Genomic DNA, 21679 nt, shown 5'->3' on the forward strand with positions numbered 1-21679 from the left:
CTCTGCACTCAGAAATCATTCCTGGCAGGCTCTGAGGACCATATGGAATGCCAGGGATCAATCCTGGGTCAGTCATGTGTAAGGCCAATGCTCTATCCACTGTGCTGTTGCTCCAGCTTCAACACCTACGTTTTCAATTCTGGTAGTTCAAATAAGTATCTGGTCATTGTTAAAGATTATATGACTTTAAAACTGTGTAACATGATGCGATTAATGATCACAGAGCCATGTTCATTCTATTTGTATACAAGCACAAATCTCATATTTATTGACTTCTCATTGTAGACTAGAGTTTTTATTCTTTTTGAACTGTGTACCTAATTTGTATTCAATAAAATACATGTGTAACTCTTCCAGTCACATTTAAATATAAAGTATAACTAATGCACAATGAATAAATAAATTTGAAACCTGCCTTTGAGATACATTATAGTGGGACTTGATTTGAGGTTTCAGCACTTCGGTGTGTGCTTCGTGGTATATTTCTTTTTGAGAAACTTATCAATATTCAGAATGTTTAGTTTCACCACAGAGCAATAGTGTGAAATGCCTCAGTGAAAGAAAACTTGAGATAAACTCTGTTTCAAAAGTTTTGTAGACTGTTTCCCCTCCTGAATTTAGTGAAAATCTGTTTCTAAAGAGTCCTAGATCTAATTCTCTTCAGATGCCAAAAAATAGCTGTCGTGTATTTGACTTATATGTTTTTTTCCAAGCAAAATAGCTTCGAGATGAGATGATGCATGAACTTCCAAGTCCACGATATTTGTTTGGATTTTTAGTTTTTGGGTGGTGCTCAGGAGTTACTCCTGGATCTACACTCAAGAATTCCTCCTAGCAGTGCTCAGAAGACCATATGGAATGCTGAGAATTGAATTCAGGTTGGGTGCATGGAAGGCAAGCACCTTACATGTTCTATCCAGCTCCAACAATATCGCTGCATTTCAAATTCAAATACCAGTTTTTACCTTAAGAGATGTGGGAACTGCCACAAAGAACAGTGAGTGCAGCTGCAGCACTAGCTACAATGACAATAACCATGCCAGTGATAGTGAGGGAGAGAGGCAGAATGCCTACCTTAGAGATAGACAGGGGGTTGGGGTGGGGAAGGGAAATGAGGGGACATTGGTGATGGGAAAATTGCACTGGTGAAGGGTGGTTGTACTATGACTGGAGCCCCAGTCTGAAAATTTCTGTAAACATGGTGATTAAATTATTTGGGGGGAGGGGGGGGTCGGGCCACACCGGGTGACGCTCAGGGATTACTCCTGGCTAGATTCTCAGAAATTGCTCCTGGCTTGGAAGACCATATAGGACACCCGGGGATTGAACTGCAGTTCCTAGGTCAGCCGCATGCAAGGCAAACACCCTACCTCTGCGCCACCACTCCAGCCCCTACGGTGATTAAATTGAAACTAAATATAACCAGTTTTACCCTAACTCCGTAATGGCGAACCTATGGCACACGTGCCAGCGGTGGCACGTGGGAAGGTCTGCAATTAAGGTATGCGGTGCTTGCCCCATAGTTTTTAGATACAAAAATCTTGTTACTAAGGTTTAATTGACCTGCTGGCACTTTTGAGGAAATTCTGTGGCTTTGTGTGGCAGTTTGGGCACTTGGGCTCAATAAGGTTAGCCATCAGTGCCCTAACTTAACCCTAATCCAAAATGTTATACTAAACCTAAGCCTAAACCTAGCACTAACCGTAATCCCTACTGTAAACCCTAACCCTTACACTTCCATTAACCCTAAGTCTAACATTAATATTAAACCTAGGGTCCAAAGCGATAGCACAGCATTTGTCTTGCATGCCACCACCCCAATGGACCTCAGATTCCCAGCAACCCTTATAGTCCCCCAAGCCTGCCAGGAGCAACTTCTGATTCAGAGTCAGGAGTAACCCCTGAGCACTGCCCGGTGGACCCCCCAAAACAACAAAACAAAAAATACTAAACCTAAACTAAGGTTACTTAACCCCTGAGCCTTTTTTTACCCTTAATCAAATCCTAATCATAATTCTAATACCTAGCCCTAACAATCCTAACCCTAACTAACACCATAAACCCAAAACTAAACCTGATTGTAACCCTAATCCCTAACTCTTAATACATTAATTCTAACCCAAACAACAAAAACATGGTTCCATGGAAAACTTTTCCTGAAGGATCAGGTGAGAAACCTGGTCATTTGTGTGCCACCTGCTGATATTCCCTGATTGATTAGACAGGAATGGGCAAATGACCCAAGTTATAGTTAGCATCTACTCCTAGATATTAAAGTCAGAACCAAAGCTCAGTAATGAGACCTAAAATATAGATATGAGACATTGAGTTTTAACTAACTTTATTAGGGGGCAGAGCAATAGCACAGCAGTAGGGCATACCTTGCATGCTACCAGCTTGGGACAGACCAGGGTTCAATTTCATGCATCCCACATGGTCCCCCAATCCTGCCAGGAGCAATTTCTGAGCACAGAACCATGAGTATCCCCTGGGTGCTGCTGGGTGTGACCCAAAAGCAAAACAAAAAGTAACTATTGGGTAATAAACTTTTAACAATTGGGTTATGAAAACCAACAAAGAATATTATAAAGTAACTACCCAAGAAATAGACTCCCTTTTTTTTTTCTATAGAGTTGTGATCTCAGGTACACATTGGGGGGGGGGGGGTCACACCTGGCGGGGCTCAGAAATCGCTCCTGGCAGACTCGGGACATGGGATGCCAGGATTAGAACTATCGTCCTTCTGCATGCAAGGCATTTGCCTTACCTCCATGCTATCTCTCTGACCCTCAAGTACATACTTATTAAATCCAAATACAAAGCTCAAAACCTCTACTCCAACTGTTCGTAACTACAATTTCTGTGGATTTTATTTGCTTTGTTAGCTAGAAACTACCATAGTATGCAACTATATAGGGACCTTTAATTTCTGATTTACTGCCATTAGGAATTTTATTGGAAAATAAAAGACAAATTTATATCTAAAAAGAGTGGCTATGAGCTATATATTTTGGGAATAAATTTCAATCTCATACTAGCAAAAAAGCTGCAGGTAGATTTTGAGTATTTTGGTAGGAAATATAAGATTCATCTTTTGTTTTTAATACCTAGTAGCCTCACAGCATTCAAGAGCTACTCTTGTCTCTCTGCTTGGGACCACTCCCAGCAGTGCTTGGTAGTTATGTAGTACTGGAGATTGAATTTGGGGTTCCTGTGTATACAAAGCAGATGCTCAGTCAATTTTATCCTTAAGATAGCAAGACACACTCAGAGCATAAAAACCGGCTAACCTTTGCAAAAGCTGGCTCCCTGTGTGTGACACCAGGCGGGGAAAATCCGCGAAAGTACACCGGCCCAGTGGGGCTCAGCTGTGAAAGACTGTGAGTGTGACCTGTCTATGTCTGTCTACTGTCCTCTTGCGTGAAACTCTTGCGAGTGGGGCAAAAAGAGCCTCCAGAAACCTCGCTTGCCCAGACGCCATTTTCAGGGAGGGACTTCAGAGCATAAAAACCTGCTAACCTTTGCAAAAGCTGGCTCCCTGTGTGTGACACCAGGCGGGGAAAATCCGCGAAAGTACACCGGCCCAGTGGGGCTCAGCTGTGAAAGACTGTGAGTGTGACCTGTCTATGTCTGTCTACTGTCCTCTTGCGTGAAACTCTTGCGAGTGGGGCAAAAAGAGGCTCAGAGGAGCACGGCCGCTCCGCTTCGCTACGCGGCCGTGCACTCTTTCTAAGGAAAGAACTCCATTGCAACAAGAAGGAAAAATCACACTAAGAACGGCGCTATATCACAGAAGCAAACATTTCTCTCTGGACTGTCTTCTCTGTTGCATGCTCGGGCCTAAGATTTGACCCAGTGTGAGGCCTCATCCACGGAGGACTCCCCTCCCTTAGAGGCAAGTCAGCCCATCCAGAAAGGGAGGACCCAGAGGAGTGTGCTGCCTACATCATATAGACAATGAATACCACCACAACACGTAGAAAAACCCACAATACAAGTGTGACAATGGGGAAACAACGCAGGCCAGCATCAGACATAGAGAATGAAGATGACAATTCTGAGGACCAGATAATGACTGAACAACTAATCAACCTCTCAGATAAGGACTTTAGACTAGCAATATGGAAGGTGCTCAACAGACTCCAAGAAACCATGGATCGAGTTGAACAGAACACTAATAAGAACCAAGAAAATATGAAGGCAGAAATGACAAAACTCCAAACTGAAATAACATGTCAACTAACAGGACTGAAAAAGTCAGTAAATGAAGTGAATGACAAAATGGATAAGCTCTGGGACAGGGTATCAGAAGCTGAGAATAGACTTGGTGCTGTGGAAGATGAGATACATAACAATTCCATACAGCAGGAGAGATTGGACAAAAAACTTAAAGCAAATGAGCAGACAATGGAAAAATTAGTCAAAGAATGGGAACAGACGAAAATAGAAGTCTATGATAAGATCAACAGAAACAACTTAAGAATCATTGGAGTCCCAGAGACCCAGGAAGAAAATTTCCAGGAAGAATCAATGGTCAAGAACATCATTAAAGAGAAACTTCCAGAGCTAAAGAATATATGTGATCAAATCCTGCATGCCCGAAGAGTACCAACCAAAAGAGACCCCAGAAAAACCACCCCAAGACACATCCTAGTCACAATGACAAATCCCACAGATAGAGACAGAATTCTGAAAACAGCAAGATCAAAAGGGGAAATCATGTTCAAGCAAGCTTCCCTGAGATTTACAGCAGACCTGTCACCAGAAACGCTCAATGCCAGAAAGCAGTGGTGGGATATTGTGACAAGACTGAATGAAATGAATGCTTCATCCAGAATACTATACCCAGCAAAACTCACTTTCCGGTTTGATGGAAGAATACATGGTTTCACAGACAAAAAAACAGCTCAGAAACTTCACAGACACAAAACCAGTCTTAAGAGAAAAACTGAAAGACCTAATCTAAGACAAGACTACCCAAAAGACACACCAAATTTTGAAATAAAGATGGCGTTAAATCCCAGGACAATTCTTTCTCTCAACGTCAATGGACTAAATGCACCAGTTAAGAGACACAGAGTGGCTAAATGGATCAAAAAACTCAATCCAACCTTCTGCTGCCTACAAGAAACGCACCTGAATAGTCAGAACAAACATAGACTCAAAATAAAAGGCTGGAGAAAAGTTATCCAAGCAAACAACACCCATAAAAAAGCTGGAGTGGCCATACTAATATCAGATAATGCAAACTTTATACTCAGGAAGGTTGTAAGGGACAAAGACGGACATTTTATATTAATCAAGGGGTACGTAGAGCAGGAAGAATTCACTCTCCTAAACATATATGCACCGAATGAGGGGCCAGCAAAATATTTAATACAACTGTTGACAAATCTGAAAAATAATATCAACAACAACACAATAATTGTGGGGGACCTTAACACGGCTTTGTCAACACTGGACAGGTCAACCAGACTGAAACCCAACAAGAATATACTAGACCTGAGGAGAGAAATGGAAGAAAGAGGCCTAGTGGATATATATAGGACACTCCATCCCCAGAAACCTGGATACACATTCTTCTCCAATGTACATGGGACATTCTCCAGGATAGACTACATGCTGGCACATAAAACATACCTCCATAAGATCAAGAGGATAGAAATTTTGCAGACTACCTTCGCTGACCACAAGGCTCTGAAATTATTTGTGAACTCCAAAGGGACTCAGAAGAAACACTTTAACACCTGGAAGTTAAACAGCCTCATGCTCAATAACCAGTGGGTCCGAGATGAAATCAAGGAGGAAATAAAAAGGTTCCTGGAAACAAATGACAATAAAGACACAAACTCTCAGAACTTATGGGACACAGCAAAAGCAGTACTGAGAGGAAAATTTATAGCTTTGCAAGCACACATCAGGAAGGAAGAAGGAGCTTACCTGAGTAGCTTAATGACACAGCTAATAGAACTAGAAAATGCTCAACAAAAGGACCCAAGAATAGGAAGACAGAAGGAAATAACAAAGCTGAGAGCAGAAATCAACGAAGTGGAAACTCAAAAAACAATCCGAAAGATCAACGAAAGCAGAAGTTGGTTCTTTGAAAAAATAAACAAGATTGATAGACCACTGGCAAACCTAACAAAGAAAGAGAGAGAGAGAAACTTGATAACTCGTATCAGGAATGAAAAAGGAGAGATCACTACTGATATGACAGAGATTCAAAGGGTAATCAGAAACTACTTTGAAAAACTCTACGCCACTAAAAATGAGAACCTGGAAGAAATGGATAAATTCTTGGACTCTTATAATCTTCCACGGTTGAAGGAAGAGGATGTAGCATATCTAAACACCCCCATCACCATTGATGAAATCAAAACAGTAATCAAATGTCTGCCGAAAAACAAAAGCCCAGGTCCAGATGGATTCACTAATGAATTCTATCAAACTTTCCAAGAGGAACTACTGCCAATCTTGGCAAGACTCTTTCATGAAATTGAACAAACAGAAACACTTCCAAATAGCTTTTATGAAGCCAACATCACCTTGATACCTAAACCAGACAGAGACGCTACCAAAAAAGAAAATTACAGACCAATATCACTGATGAATGCAGATGCAAAGATCCTCAACAAAATCCTGGCAAATAGGATTCAATGCCTCGTTAAGAAGATCATCCACTACGATCAAGTAGGTTTCATCCCAGGAATGCAAGGCTGGTTTAACATCCGTAAATCTATCAACATAATACACAACATCAATAACAAGAAAAATAAAAACCACATGATCATATCAATAGATGCAGAGAAAGCATTTGATAAGGTCCAACACCCATTCTTGATCAAAACTCTCAGCAAGATGGGAATGGAGGGAACCTTTCTCAATATAGTGAAGGCCATCTACCACAAGCCAGTGGCAAATATTATCCTCAATGGAGAAAAACTGAAAGCCTTTCCTCTAAATACTGGCACAAGACAAGGCTGTCCTCTCTCACCACTCCTATTCAACATAGCACTGGAAGTACTTGCTATAGCGATTAGGCAAGAAAAGGATATCAAGGGAATCCAGATAGGAAAGGAAGAAGTCAAGCTCTCACTGTATGCAGATGACATGATACTCTACTTAGAAAACCCTAAAGACTCTATCAAAAAGCTTCTCGAAACAATAGACTCATATAGCAAGGTGGCAGGCTACAAAATTAACACACAAAAATCAATGGCCTTTCTATATACCAATAGTAATAAGGATGAAATGGACATTAAGAAAACAACCCCATTCACAATAGTACCACACAAACTCAAATATCTTGGAATCAACTTGACTAAAAATGTGAAGGACCTATACAAAGAAAACTATAAAACTCTGCTCCAAGAAATAAGAGAGGACACACAGAAATGGAAACACATACCCTGCTCATGGATTGGCAGGATTAACATCATCAAAATGTCAATACTCCCCAAGGCATTATACAGATTTAATGCCATCCCTCTAAAGATACCCATGACATTCTTCAAAGAAGTGGATCAGACACTTTTGAAATTCATTTCGAACAATAAACACCCTCGAATAGCTAAAGCAATCATTGGGAAAAAGAATATGGGAGGAATTACTTTTCCCAACTTTAAACTGTACTACAAAGCAACAGTTATCAAAACAGCATGGTATTGGAATAAGGATAGGTCCTCAGATCAGTGGAATAGGCTTGAATACTCAGAAAATGTTCCCCAGAGATACAACCATCTAATTTTTGATAAAGGAGCAGGAAATCCTAAATGGAGCAGGGAAAGCCTCTCCAACAAGTGGTGTTGGCACAATTGGATAGCCACTTGCAAAAAATTAAACTTAGACCCCCAGCTAACATCATGTACAAAGGTAAAATCCAAATGGATTAAAGACCTCGATATCAGCCCCAAAACCATAAGATATATAGAAAAGCACATAGGCAAAACACTCCAGGACATTACAGGCATCTTCAAGGAGGAAACTGCACTCTCCAAGCAAGTGAAAGCAAAGATTAACAGATGGGAATATATTAAGCTGAGAAGCTTCTGCACCTCAAAGGAAATAGTGCCCAGGATACAAGATCCACCCACTGAGTGGGAGAAACTATTCACCCAATACCCATCAGATAAGGGGCTAATCTCCAAAATATACAAGGCACTGACAGAACTTTACAAGAAAAAAACATCTAACCCCATCAAAAAATGGGGAGAAGAAATGAACAGACACTTTGACAAAGAAGAAATACGCATGGCCAAAAGACACATGAAAAAATGGTCCACATCACTAATCATCAGGGAGATGCAAATCAAAACAACGATGAGATACCACCTCACACCCCAGAGAATGGCACACATCACAAAGAATGAGAATAAACAGTGTTGGCGGGGATGTGGAGAGAAAGGAACTCTTATCCACTGCTGGTGGGAATGCTGTCTAGTTCAACCTTTATGGAAAGCGATATGGAGATTCCTCCAAAAACTGGAAATCGAGCTCCCATATGATCCAGCTATACCACTCCTAGGAATATACCCTAGGAACACAAAAATACAATACAAAAACCCCTTCCTTACACCTATATTCATTGCAGCACTATTTACCATAGCAAGACTCTGGAAACAACCAAGATGCCCTTCAACAGACGAATGGCTAAAGAAACTGTGGTACATATACACAATGGAATATTATGCAGCTGTCAGGAGAGATGAAGTCATGAAATTTTTCTATACATGGATGTACATGGAATCTATTATGCTGAGTGAAATAAGTCAGAGAGAGAGAGAGAAAAACGCAGAATGGTCTCACTCATCTATGGGTTTTAAGAAAAATGAAAGACACCCTTGTAATAATAATTTTCAGACACAAAAGAGAAAAGAGCTGGAAGTTCCAGCTCACCTCAGGAAGCTCACCACAAAGAGTGATGAGTTTAGTTAGAGAAATAACTACATTTTGAACTGTCCTAATATTGAGAATGTATGAGGGAAATGTAGAGCCTGTTTAGGGTACAGGCGGGGGTTGGGTGGGGAGGAGGGAGATTTGGGACTTGGGTGATGGGAATGTTGCACTGGTGATGGGTGGTGTTCCTTTTATGACTGAAACCCAAACACAATCATGTATGTAATCAAGGTGTTTAAATAAAAAAATTATGCATTAAAAAAAAAAAGAAAGAAAAAAAATTTTTTTTATACTTGCTAGTTATCACCAGTGAAACCAGTAAATGAGACTGGAAAATTGTTCATCTACAAGGGTAGTTTGTGGTTGATTTAAACTTTTAGAAATGCCTGACTTTTGATGGTGGGAAATGTGCACTGGTGAAGGGGTGAGTGTTGGACATTGTATGATTAAAACTCAATCATGAAAAAAAAAAAAAAAAAGATAGCAAGACACCTTTTTTTGTTGTTGTCATACCAGCAATATTCAGGACTTACTCCCTGGCCTTGTGCTCAGGGATCATTCCTTGTGGTGCTTGAGGGAATGCTTTATGGATTGAATGTGGTTGATAGTATGCAAGGCTAGCACCTTTGCAGGGGTCCAGCTCCAGATGAACGGGCCTGAAGCAGGGCACCCCAAGGATTAAGAAAAGTGCAAGCTCCAAGGTTAAGAAATGGGGCCCAAGTGATAATATAGCAGGTAGGGCTTTTGCTTTGCACATGGCTGATCTCAGTTCAATCCCCAGCATCCCATATGGTCCCCGGAATCCATCATGAGTGATTACTGATCGCAGAGCCAAAAGTAAGCCCTGAGTGCTGCCAGTTGTGGCACAAAACAAAGAATGTGCTTCTGCCACAGCCAGGCACATTGTCACTGCATCAAGAGCATCACACAATAACAACGAAGATAAGAGGATACAGACATTTATGAAGAAATACCAGAATGCTCCCCTATGATCCAGCTACACCACTACTAGGAATATAATCTAGGAACACAAAAATACAATAAAAAATCCCTTCCTTACACCTATATTCGTTGCAGCACCATTTACAATAGCCAGACTCTGGAAACAACCAAGATGCTCCTCAACAAATAAATGGCTAAAGAAACTGTGGTAAATATAGACAATGGAGTAGTCCATATACAGAATGGAAAGTAGAATATATTATGTGGCTGTCAGGACAGATAAAGTCGTGAAATTTTCTATACATGGATGTACATAGAACCTATTATGCTCAGTGAAATAAGTCAGAGGAAGAGAGATAGACACAGAATAGTTTCACTCATCTGTGATTTTTAAGAAAAATAAAAGATACTATTGTAATAGTGCCCAGAGACATAAAAAATAAGGGCTGGAAGGACTGGTTTTCAATGTGAAGCTCACCACATGGAGTGGTGGGTTTAGAGAGATGACTACACTATTATGACAATGTTTTGAGTGAGAGAAGTAGAATGCCTGTCTCAAATACAGGCAGGGGTTGGAAAGAAGGAAGATGGGGGGGCATTGGTGGTAGAAATGTTGCACAGGTAAAAAGGGGCTGTTCTTTTTATGACTGAGAAATAAATTTTTTTAAAATGTGATTAAGAATCTAAATTAAAAACTTCCTGTCAAATTCATCTTCAACATTTTTAAGGGAATTCAACTGCCCTGCATAGGGAAGCTCATGAATTGACAGACTTTTAAATATCTGGTGTCTTTAATCAAGAAAGTGATACTAGAATAGCTGGTTTCAGACCCAACTCTTAGGCCCTGGTAACCAGCTAATAGTTTTTAAGGTCCAATAATACATACACCAGCCAGAACTTGGAGTCTCAGACTTGCTTATCATCCTTCTCTCTTTACTAAATTACGTTAACCAGCCAGTTCATCCTGAAGTTGTTTAGCTTGCTGAAAACCAAAGCTCTTGATTCTTGCACCTGTCCCAAATTTTGTGAGATGACTAGAATGTTGACCAGCTTTTATTTCCAAAACAGGCCTCAGAACTGAGGTCACTTGAAACTCTGAAGTGCCCCTATACGAGTATTTCTATGGCCCATTAATCCTGACACTCTTACCCCTCTTCCTGTTCTCTATCCAGATATCTAGAGACAGCTTTTCACTTACTCAGGCACAGAAGTAAGCTTCAAGGTCTATAGAGAAACTTGGCTGACAATGGTTCAAGAGAGCGAAATTGTGAAAAGTCAAACTAAAACTTAGTCCTATCTCTCGGATTATCCTCAGCTGCTAGCCATGTCTCCATCATTGTGCAGGTAAAATTAGATCATTTTAGTGGTATGGAGAGTGAAAGAATATGAGAACTGTTGACAGAAGCACACTGCATTCTGGAATTGCCTGCATCCCACCTTAGGTGCATGTTTTTCCCCCTTTTATTTCCTGATAATCTTCTGTTGTCTGTGTCCTTTTAGGGAGCATATTTTTTTACTCATGGCATTTCTTCTTTCTCTTTTTTCTCTCTCTCCCAAAGCCTTCAGCTAGAGAGGGGGAGAGAGTACAGGGGCTAAGATTATAGCCTTGCATGTGCTGATCCCAGTTCTTGGACTGGCACTGATCTCTGGCATATGAACACCTGAGCACTGCTGGGCGTATCCCTCCCCTCCCAAAGAGAAAGAATCAGTAACCTCCTTCAATAAAACTGTTTTACTTCACACAGATAAAAAGAACTCTTAGCAGGAAAGATGGAAATAGAGCTTAGTGTGAGCACTTTTCTTACATGTGTGTGGTCCTGGCACTGTGTGAAAAAAACTGTTGTGGAGGGAAACAAATTCAGGAGGGAACCACAGTTGGAATGGGTTGAGAACTATTGCTCTAGGTGGCCCTAAAAGAATTTATCCTATGATAGAAAGCTGAGGTCATCTCTTTTTAAAATTTTTTTATACTTTATTCTTCAAAATAATAAACACATTTGCAGCTGGGCCTCAGTCATAAAAAAAAAAAAAAGCCCCCTTCCCCTGTGCAACATTCTAGGACACCTGGAACATTATAAAAGGAGTAAAGGTTTATGGTAACTTCTGTGCCAGAAGCTGGGGTAAAGTATGAAGAGATTCCTAAGAAGAAGTAGTGGTCTCATTGGAGAGGGTCTCTGCACCAATGCTGGCATGGAGCTATCTTTCTCGAAAGAGTTTTTGCCTTAGAACTGGAGGAAACACCTCTGGTAAAAATAGCATTGAAAAAGTAAAGGGTAAAGGATGGGTGAAAATGGCATAATTCAGGAGATAAGCATCTAGAAAATCATTCAGGCAAAAAGAAGGACCTGAATGACAGTATAAAGGTGCTCCTATTGGGAGGGGAAGACTCATAAGCAAGGGGTTTGTGAGGCAACATAGAATAACCATTATTTCTAGGCTGAGCAGTAGTACATTTGCCTTGCACACAACCAACCTAGGTTTGATCTCCAGTACCCTATGTGGTCATCTGAGCAATGTCAGGAGTAATCCCTGAGCACAGAGCCAGAAGGAAGCCTTCAGCACCTCTTAGTATGTCCCAGAAATGAAAAGATGTCTACAAGAAGCAACAGTATTTCTTCCAAAAAAATTTTTGAGAGCAACTAGAGACATGAATTGTGGTTCCTCGAGCATTGCATGGAATGGACCCTGGTCACTGCTGGGAGTGTTTCACAAATAAAAATAAAGATTTTAATGTTATTTCAATGTCTGGGTGGGAGAAGTCTCATAAGATCCACAATTTCGAGGAGAGGGGGAAGTCATATTATAAAAAACAGGGTATGCTGTGTGTCAAACTTGTGGCCTCAAGACAACTCCTCTACCACTAATTTGCACTCTTGGTCTTGTTCTCTACCCTTTTTCTTTGGCAGTACTGGCAATTAAACCACGGCCTCAAACATAGCAAGTAAATGCTCTGCTGCTGAGCTCATCCCTGGCCCATGAACATGGGCATGGAACATTAGCTCAATTGGTAGAGCATGTGAGAAGTCCAATGTTTAATCCCTTTTACCATCTGCCTATTGGGGATCTTTGGGGTGGCCCTGGTAGTCCTCTAGCACTGAACCAACAGGATCATACTGCCAAGCTGAGCATTATGAGCACAAGTGGGGGGAGATTCCTATTGTTTTGATTGTTATACAAGTAAGATAAATAGGTAAAGTAAGACTCATACAGAAAATTCTTTAATAGTCAACAAATCAAGATGAAAAGACTCTTTTGGGAGAAGGAGCGCATCTTGGAAAGTGTTCCATATACCATATCGCCTGCCTCTGCATAAGACAGATTCCTGCCAAGCTGGTACAGCACCAAGCACTTTGCCTCGGAGGGCCTATGAACTGACAGAGCTGCGTGTATCCAAGATTCCTGGTTTCAGTCATCATATTTGGGTGACCAGTCCCTCTTCTAATATGTTGCTGCATAAACTGGAGTGTATAAATGAGCTGGGCATGGAGCTGGATGAACCTCTCTTGGAGGCTGACACTCAGTAACTTTCTATGTTCAAACCTCCCAAGACTGTAAGGAGAAAAACGATCTAAGCTGAGAATCCACTCTTATCATATAAGAGTGCAGTTGCGAATGTGTTAAGTGAACTTGCTGGCCTCTATGAACTGGATGGACAACTGAAGGTCTGTCTTGCCTGGTCTCAGGTGTGTGTCTCCATAATGGTCATCTCCTTCAGACTTTATGTGGAGGAACAACAGGGCCAGTGCTAGCCTTCATGGTTCCATTCTTCTCTGGGGCTTCTCCCATCAAAAACCTGAGATTCACTCTTCCTACCAAGCCCATGGGGTCTCTCTGTATGGACAGCTATTGTGGAAAATGCAATTAGGACTTTCCCTCTACCTATAGTCTTTCAGAGCCATAAAGGAGTTGACCTGCAAGTGAGAATTTCAGGGTGGGGTAGTGGCATGGGTGGGAATAGATACTCATTTTGAAAGAGAAGTAGGATATTGTAGAGCAAGGTCCTTTGTGGGAAGTGACTCAGTCTCTTTCTCTGGCCAGGCTGTGTCCCCATGTACTGAGGTACAGGCAGTCCCTACAGGATTCCTCTCCTGGGAATCCCAGTCTGGGCTACAGCTTTGAGCTCCTAGTCTGGATGTTCTAGCACTTCTCTGCAGCCCCAGTCAAAATCCACAGGGAAATTCTTGAAGAGCTTTATCATTGTCTACTCCAAAAGTACACACCACTGCAGACTCCCTGATCAGTCCCTATTCTGTCCTTTGTAAATGAGAAGGGGCAGCAGAGAGCTTGGGACTACTTTGACTCTAAGACCCTCTGATCTTTCCAGAGGCTTCTCATCTAACCAGCCATCAATTCAATCAGCACCTGTCCTAGTCCTGCCTTTGTCTACTGCCTTCTATCTTCCACCGGGGAACAAGAGCAGCTTGTTCCGCACAAGAGCAACAAGGGTTTAGGGGGCAGACCCAGAAGCTTTTGGACCTGGAAGTCATGTCAGCAGCACCCAAGTGAGAAACAGAATTCAATTCAAAGACTTGACCATGTAGTCCTCCTAGTCAAGGAATACCTTATTGTGGTTTCTTTAGGAAAACTCAAGGGACCCGGCGGTGGTGCTAGAGGTAAGGTGCCTGCCTTGTCTGCGCTAGCCTAGGACGGACCGCAGTTCGATCCCCCGGCGTCCCATATGGTCCCCCAAGCCAGGAGCGATTTCTGAGCGCATAGCCAGGAGTAACCCCTGAGCATCACTGGGTGTGGCCCAACCCCCCCCAAAAAACAACCCCCCAACCCCCCCAAAAAAAATCAAGACCCTCACATAAGTAGATGACCAGGAAAAAAAATTATTCAAGCTGGAAATCCTTTTCTCCAGTTTGCTGAATAAACTCAGCCTCCTGGGAGGAGTTCTAGTGGGGGGGAGTATCTGGGGGGTCATCTATGTATATGTCCAAATGAGGAGCAAATTGATAGTCAACAGTCTCCAGAGCTAAGGTAAGTGTCAGACCTTCTGTGAGACCAGCACTCCCAGACTTTATCTACAGAGAGCTGAAAATACACATGACAAAATCTCCGCTAAGAAAGACACCAAAGAATCAATGTAGTTATCACTGAGCAGGTAAGGCACAGAGATTTCAGCCCCATGGACACTCAGCACATTGGGAAGGTCCTGTGAGCTCTCAATTTCTAGAGTCCAGTTATCCTTGACAGTGAGGCAGTACACAAAGCTAGCCATCTGCAGAATGAACCACTTTCCTCAAACACTGTTCTGTGGGAGGGCCAGGAGCCACAAGTCAGTACACTTAACCTGGGTACAAGAACTCAAACCAGCAGACAAAGGAGCCAGGGAAGAGGAGACTAATCTTATGATCTGTGTCCTCATTTCCCATGTACTCAGGTAGACCCATTCAGTCGCCACCATCTTCTGGATGCAGCCAAGTCAGCATCCCAAAACACAGAAACTGAGAGTGGGCTTGGACACCTCTGGGTTGGCTCAAATATTCCTCTTTATTAGTACCTCCTTATGGGTTAGCAAGAATAACTGACTCTGGGCTATGTGGAGGATGGGCTCTGTTAGCAAAGGTTTTGGGGAGGTTGAGTGATAGAGAAGTCTTAGCATGAGCAGGATCAGGGCATTAGCCAGAAAGAACTGGACAAAACTCTGGCCTGCTGTTTCTGAATGTAACTTGTCACACTTAGCTCTTTCTAGGAAAAGAAGTTGCTTCTGACATTCCTCGCCACAATCAAATGGAACCTCTCTACCCTGATCAGCGAGCTGATGAGCCAGGGATCCCAGAGTGGTTGAGAATTTTTGGCCAGGATCAGACAGGGTCTCAACTTTGGTCTCAAGGTTGCAGGCGACCTTTAAGAGATGACTTCACCAAAACCCCAAGTAAATCTGGTCCTGGGTGTAGCCATGAAGGCCCAGAGTGCTTTTGAGGTTCTGGGTAATCCCACCACCACAAGGTCCAGGAAGCACCACATCCTCAGACCCTTGCATTGAGCTACCAGCCCAGTTGCTTGAGAATCACTAGGAAGAATCCCTTAGGTTTCCTGATCTTAAATCTTTGGACCACCACTTGCAAAACCCCACAAAAGTGACAAAAGAACCAAAACCATAGCCAATGAAGGGTCCAAAGAGTGCAGTGGATAAAGAGCTTGTCTTGCCCATGGCCTACTCAGGCTCATTCTCTGTTACCCCTTATGATCCACTTAGTTTCACCTTGAGCACAGAATCAGAAGTAAGCCCTAAGAACTACTTGAATCAAACAAAACCAGAAAGGTCACAATAGGAGTTAATCATGGAGTGATTAGTGTATCTCTAAAGCCAAACTAAACCCAACAAAAACAACCCAGACCCACTGAAGCCCTTTCATATGCGTGATAAAGAAATGATACCTTACCAGGAGTCTGCCTCTCTCTCTGCACAGTGTGTGCTTTGTAATGACGAAAAAGACATGAAAATGGTAAGTGTTTAAAATATAATTTTCCACTTTAACCACAATATAAATTAAAAAAGAAGTACAATTTTCTCAGCCATTTTCTTTAAGGGCAATTTCCTAGAAAAGAAGAATTGCTAATGCTTCTTGTCCTTGGGAGCTACCCTAAAGAGCCTGATGTGCTGTGGATTTGTATCAACTGGAGGCACAGGGTTCTCTGCTTAAAGTTTGGAATGTTCGGTCTTTGCGTGTATCTCTACTCTTCTGTCTCCTGAACCTCTCCTGAAAGGTCAAGAAGGGCCCAACAAAAACTATCTCCTAGAGGTTCCCAAGCCGAAAGGCCAAGAAAGACTGAGTGAGTGAAAACCTGCTACTAGAGATGCCCTGGCAGAAAGGCAGATCCTTTGTCTGTGAAGGTAGGCAGAAGAGGTCTGCCCCTGCTGTGAGATTACCATTTGGGAGAGACTGAGGGGACCTGTCGTCTTTGCATGTTTCTCTACTCTTCTGTCTCCTGAACCTCTCCTGAGAGGGCCAAGACGGGCCCAGCAAAAACTCTCTCCTAGAGGCTCCAGAGGAGCGTGGCCGCTCCACTTTGCTTTGCGGCTGCGTGCTCTTTCTAACTAATGAACCGCACCATAATACACAGAAAAAAATCACACTACAAGCATGACAATGGGGAAACCTCGTAGGTAGACACCATGCACAGAGAATGAAGATGTTAGCTGTGATGACCCCAAAATACCAACCATTTAATTAATCTCTCAGGTAAGGAGTTTAGAATAGAAATATTGAGGATCCTCATGGAAATCAAAGAAAACATAACTGAAATAGAAGATCTGAAAAACATGGTAGCTGAACTGAAAACCTCAATGGAAAGCCTCTCCGACAGAGTAACAGCAGCTGAGGACAGAATCAATGAACTGGAAGATGAAATGCAGAGCAACTACATGCAGCAGAAGAGGTTGGAAAAGAACCTTAAGACAATCATACAATAAAAAATGTGAACAGATGAAAATAGAAGTCTTTTATAAACTCAACAGAAACAACAGAAAAATCATTGGAGTCCTAGAGGCCCAGGAAGGGGATCCCCAGGAAGAATCAACAGTCAAAGACATCATCACAGAGAAGCCCCCAGAGCTGGTTTGGAAAGTTCAAAATACTGAGCAATGCTGCCACCTGCAGTCAAGTGCCGGTGGCACTTGATTTTTTTCCTGAACAATTCTGAACAATTATTAACCATCCCAGAAATAAAGCAGAAATAGAAGAAGTAGATAGTCCTTTCAATCAGTTGTCTCCTAGGCTGAGTTAGTACTTAGTTGTGATCAGTGTTAAGGCCACTTCTTCACTTAGTGCATTCCTTCACTCCCATTAGAGTGTAAGTCTTGTACAGGGTCTTCTCAATCACCAACCTGTTGGACAGACCAACAGCCTCTCCCTACTTCCACCACCACCACTGCAGTCACCATTATTTCTCACCTGGATTTAAAATCACCTTCCCTGAATCACTTGGCCATTGAATTTCTTTTCCTTTCAATGCCCTTCTTCCAGGAGAAAACAGTGCAACAGGGGCCAGAGTAATAGTATAGATGGAAAAGCATTGGACTTGCATGTGGCTGACCTGGGTTAGATTCCGAAACTGCCAGAAGTGATTTCTGAGCACAGAGACAGGAGTAACTCCTGAGTGCTGCAGGCTGTGGTCCAGAAACAACAATAAAAATAAAATAAAATAAAATAAAATGGTGCAGCCTCTTTCTCTTACCTTATCATGTTTCATATTATATCTGAATAAGATTCAAACTCCTTAATATGGCTTTGACAACTTGTACTAATCCAGCCTCTTTTTCACCCTCTGACCCTGACTAGCTTCTGTTGTGACCTTTCTGGTTTTTAGAAAAAAAAAAAACAGATTTCTAGGTACTTTTTACTCTTTGTTATAATAAGAGTTAGATTTAATGCCACTTTCCCAGGAAGAATTTCTCTGCCCACTCCTTTAAACACATAAAACCTCAGTCTCTACCACAAACTAGTTGCATAGTGAATATTCATCTGTTCCCTCTCCTTTTACCAGAAAACATGGCTCTGGTGCTGTTGATAGAGACTATCCCCGAGAATGAAGGATGACTTTCTGAATCCCCAAACTCAGTAGTTGACTGTAGGCTGGAAGAACCCATTACCCTGTTTGTATATATCTGTAGATCTTGGGCAGCAGAAGGAAATAGAATAAATAAATGAGTTTGGCATATGCCAATGCAAGGTTGAATTCCTTTTTTTTTTTTTTTTTCTGGGTCACACCGGCAGTGCTCAGGGGATACTCCTGGCTCTATTCTCAGAAATCACTCCTGGCAGGCTCGAGGAACCATATGGAATGCTGGGATTAGAACCACTGTCCTTCTGCATACAAGGCAAACACCCTACCTCCATGCTATCTTTCCAGCCCCAAGGTTGAATTCTTTAGAAAAAAAAAGATTCATGGGGATTCCTAGAGGATCTCATTAAAGGAATTAGTCTAAACCAAAAACTTTGGGTCCATTTAAATAGCCCCCCCCACACACACACTTTCCTTAGAGTTTCCCCCAGGCTGGGCAACCTTCACTAGCACTACAAACACACATTCACAAGAATAAACACTTCCAGTTAATCATCAGCTTGCTCTCTGATCTCCTGTGAAGGATCAGAGTGGGGTCTCAGGCACAAAAGCCACATCAAAAGGTACTCTGGGAATAGTCATTTCCCATCCTGAAGTCCTCATTGAAAAGACCCCAATGTGTCATTCAGGTTATTATGGCATTTTCTGGGCTTTAACTCTCTCATAGCAGAGTCTGAGAATAGCTCATCACTCTCCCGAAGGGGAGAAGGGCTGTGGGTCATAAGTCTGCAGCTAAGTTTCTGCTTTTTTCAGCAACAGCAAAGCAGTTTGTGCTTGCATTTTGGATTCTGACTACATCTGAATTAATAGAATTCCTCTTACTTTTTCTTCTCCCTGATGTTCTCATTTATCTTGATCAGTGATTTATTCTTTGTATTGAGAGGCTGATGCCAAATTATGCTAAATCAGAATTTAATATACATGAGCTCTACTCTCAGTTTAGAGACAGTTGGTGATAGTAGTTGCCAGGAGTGATAAATACATTGATTACAATTTGTGTTAAATGCTCTGAAGGAAGAATGATTGATATTCAGTTGGCAATTTGCAAACAGTCCTACTGAGATAGAAGCAGTCTAGGAGAATCACTCCAACTGTGACAGGAGAGATTGGAATACTATAAAAAACAAAGGACCAATTCTTGGGTCAAAAGTAAAAGAGGCCCTGAGTTAATGACCAAGACAACCTGGTGGTTATCAACTTCCTAAAGAGATAAAGAGAAAATATTGGGAATTTTGTTTTGTGTTTTGAGCCACACCCTATATTGCTAGGGTGGGTGTCTTATTGTGGTCAAGGTGGTTCTGTTCTCAGGGGCCCCTCCCATTGTTGGTTGGGAGACCATATGGTGTCAGATATCAAGCCTAGGTTTTCTACAGGCAAAGCAGTGCTCACGTTTTCCCTATTTTCCTTCCATTTTCTTTTTTTGCAGTGCTGGGAATCAAATATAGTTTTTAATGTATGTGCTTTACTGAACCAAATCCCCATCCCTAGAGAGTGTTCTTTGGAAAGTCACTTCCAGTCAGGTACAGTGTTCTCAAAGACTAGAGCCCTGATACTAGTCTATATTTATCTTCACTAAAATACTTATCAATGTGCACACCCATAATGGCATCATTTGATGCTGATAATAGATTCAGAGTATAAAAAGTATGGAAGTCAATGTTGGCTTGTTTAACTTTAGTACCACCCCAATCATTCTTCTCAAACCCAACTTCTTCAGCATATTCCTCCACCTTTAGATAGCTCATCCATTAGAAGCCTAAGGAAGGGCTCCTCAGGAACCTACAAATTGTTGCCAGGTCAGAGAGAGTCTGTGAGTCATATGGAGAGTTAGACTTGTGACTGAGACCTCAGGGAGTGCAGGAGTGTGGCAGCCCCTTTGATGGAGCCTTTTGCCTGTTGATTCTGACACTCACCCCAGTCGCATAGCTTCAGAATAGAGTTAAATGGTGAGACACCACCCCAAAAAATGGTAGGATACCCAATTGATGTCCCAGAAAATTGCTTAGTATGAGTCATATAAAAAACAAACTGGGCTGGATATATAATACAGGGGTTACAGTTACTTTCCTTGAACCTAAGCTGATTCTGGTTTGAATCTCTGGCATTGTATATGGTTCCCAGAGCACCTCCAGGAGTGGCCCCTAAACAAAGATCCAGAAGTAATTTCTGACCACAGCTGGATGAGGCTCCAAAGCCCCAAAGAAAATAACAAACTTTACAGGACTGTTACAGTTGGGGAAAGGTGCCTGTCCTTTCAGATGTTTCATCTCCCATAATACTCCTTAACCTTGCCAATATCAGGTGTGCTCCTCTCTAAAGATTTCAATCAGTCTCCACAGTCTGAATTAAAACAACAGGCATCTATTCCCTCAGTTCTGGATGTCTAAAGTTCAAGACTCCAGAGGACTGGTTCCTCTAGAGACTCAAGAAAATCTATTCCAGGACTCTCTCCTGGCTTTTGGTGGCTGATGGAAAACTTTAGCATCCTTGGCTAAATTTTAGCATCATGCCAATCTCTGCTTCTCTCTACATGACTTTCTCCCAGAAACTTTTGTATCTATATTTCCCTCTACTTTCAGAGACACAATCATCAGACCAGGGTTCACTCTATCTAGTCTGATCTCATCTTAACTCCATCTGCAAAGAACCATTTCCAAAGAAGTCACAGGGATCCAACCCGTAGGACATAATTAAACCCACAGCAGTAGTTATTCTCCAAATCTTCACTTTATCATCTGCAAATAAAGGCTCAGAGTGTAGTTTACTGAAAAATATAGATACTAGGCAGTATAATTTGGTTAATTTGTGTAGACCTGATTACTACCAATCACTGAAGCCTTCTCTGTTAGTCTCTGTTGACAGACTTTATTTGTATTTCTAATCCCCATGTGTACTACATATCTTAATTAACCCCCCTCTTTTATTCACTTTCAGCAACAATCTGCAACTACTCAGGACTACTTTTGGCTTTGTGCTCAGGAATAACTTCATAATGTATGTGGTGCTAGGTGCTAGGAATTCAAATCAGGATGTATGCAAAGCTGTATTATCTCTCTAACTTTTAAACCCTAGTTTTCTAATCTCTAACTTTTTAATCTTTTTTTATTCTCTAACTTTTAAATCTCTCATTTTACTTAGAAGCTGGAAGAATTTAAGTAGCTTGCCCTGAGTTGTGCAAGTAGGTAAAATGGTAACATCTGGGAATGAAGTCAGTAATTCTTGAGTCAGTGCAGCAGAGTAGTTGTGAAGTGGCTTGTCTCTGTGAGTCATG

This window comes from Suncus etruscus, chromosome 8 (assembly GCF_024139225.1).
Source record: "Suncus etruscus isolate mSunEtr1 chromosome 8, mSunEtr1.pri.cur, whole genome shotgun sequence".
In the NCBI taxonomy this organism is placed as follows: domain Eukaryota; kingdom Metazoa; phylum Chordata; class Mammalia; order Eulipotyphla; family Soricidae; genus Suncus; species Suncus etruscus.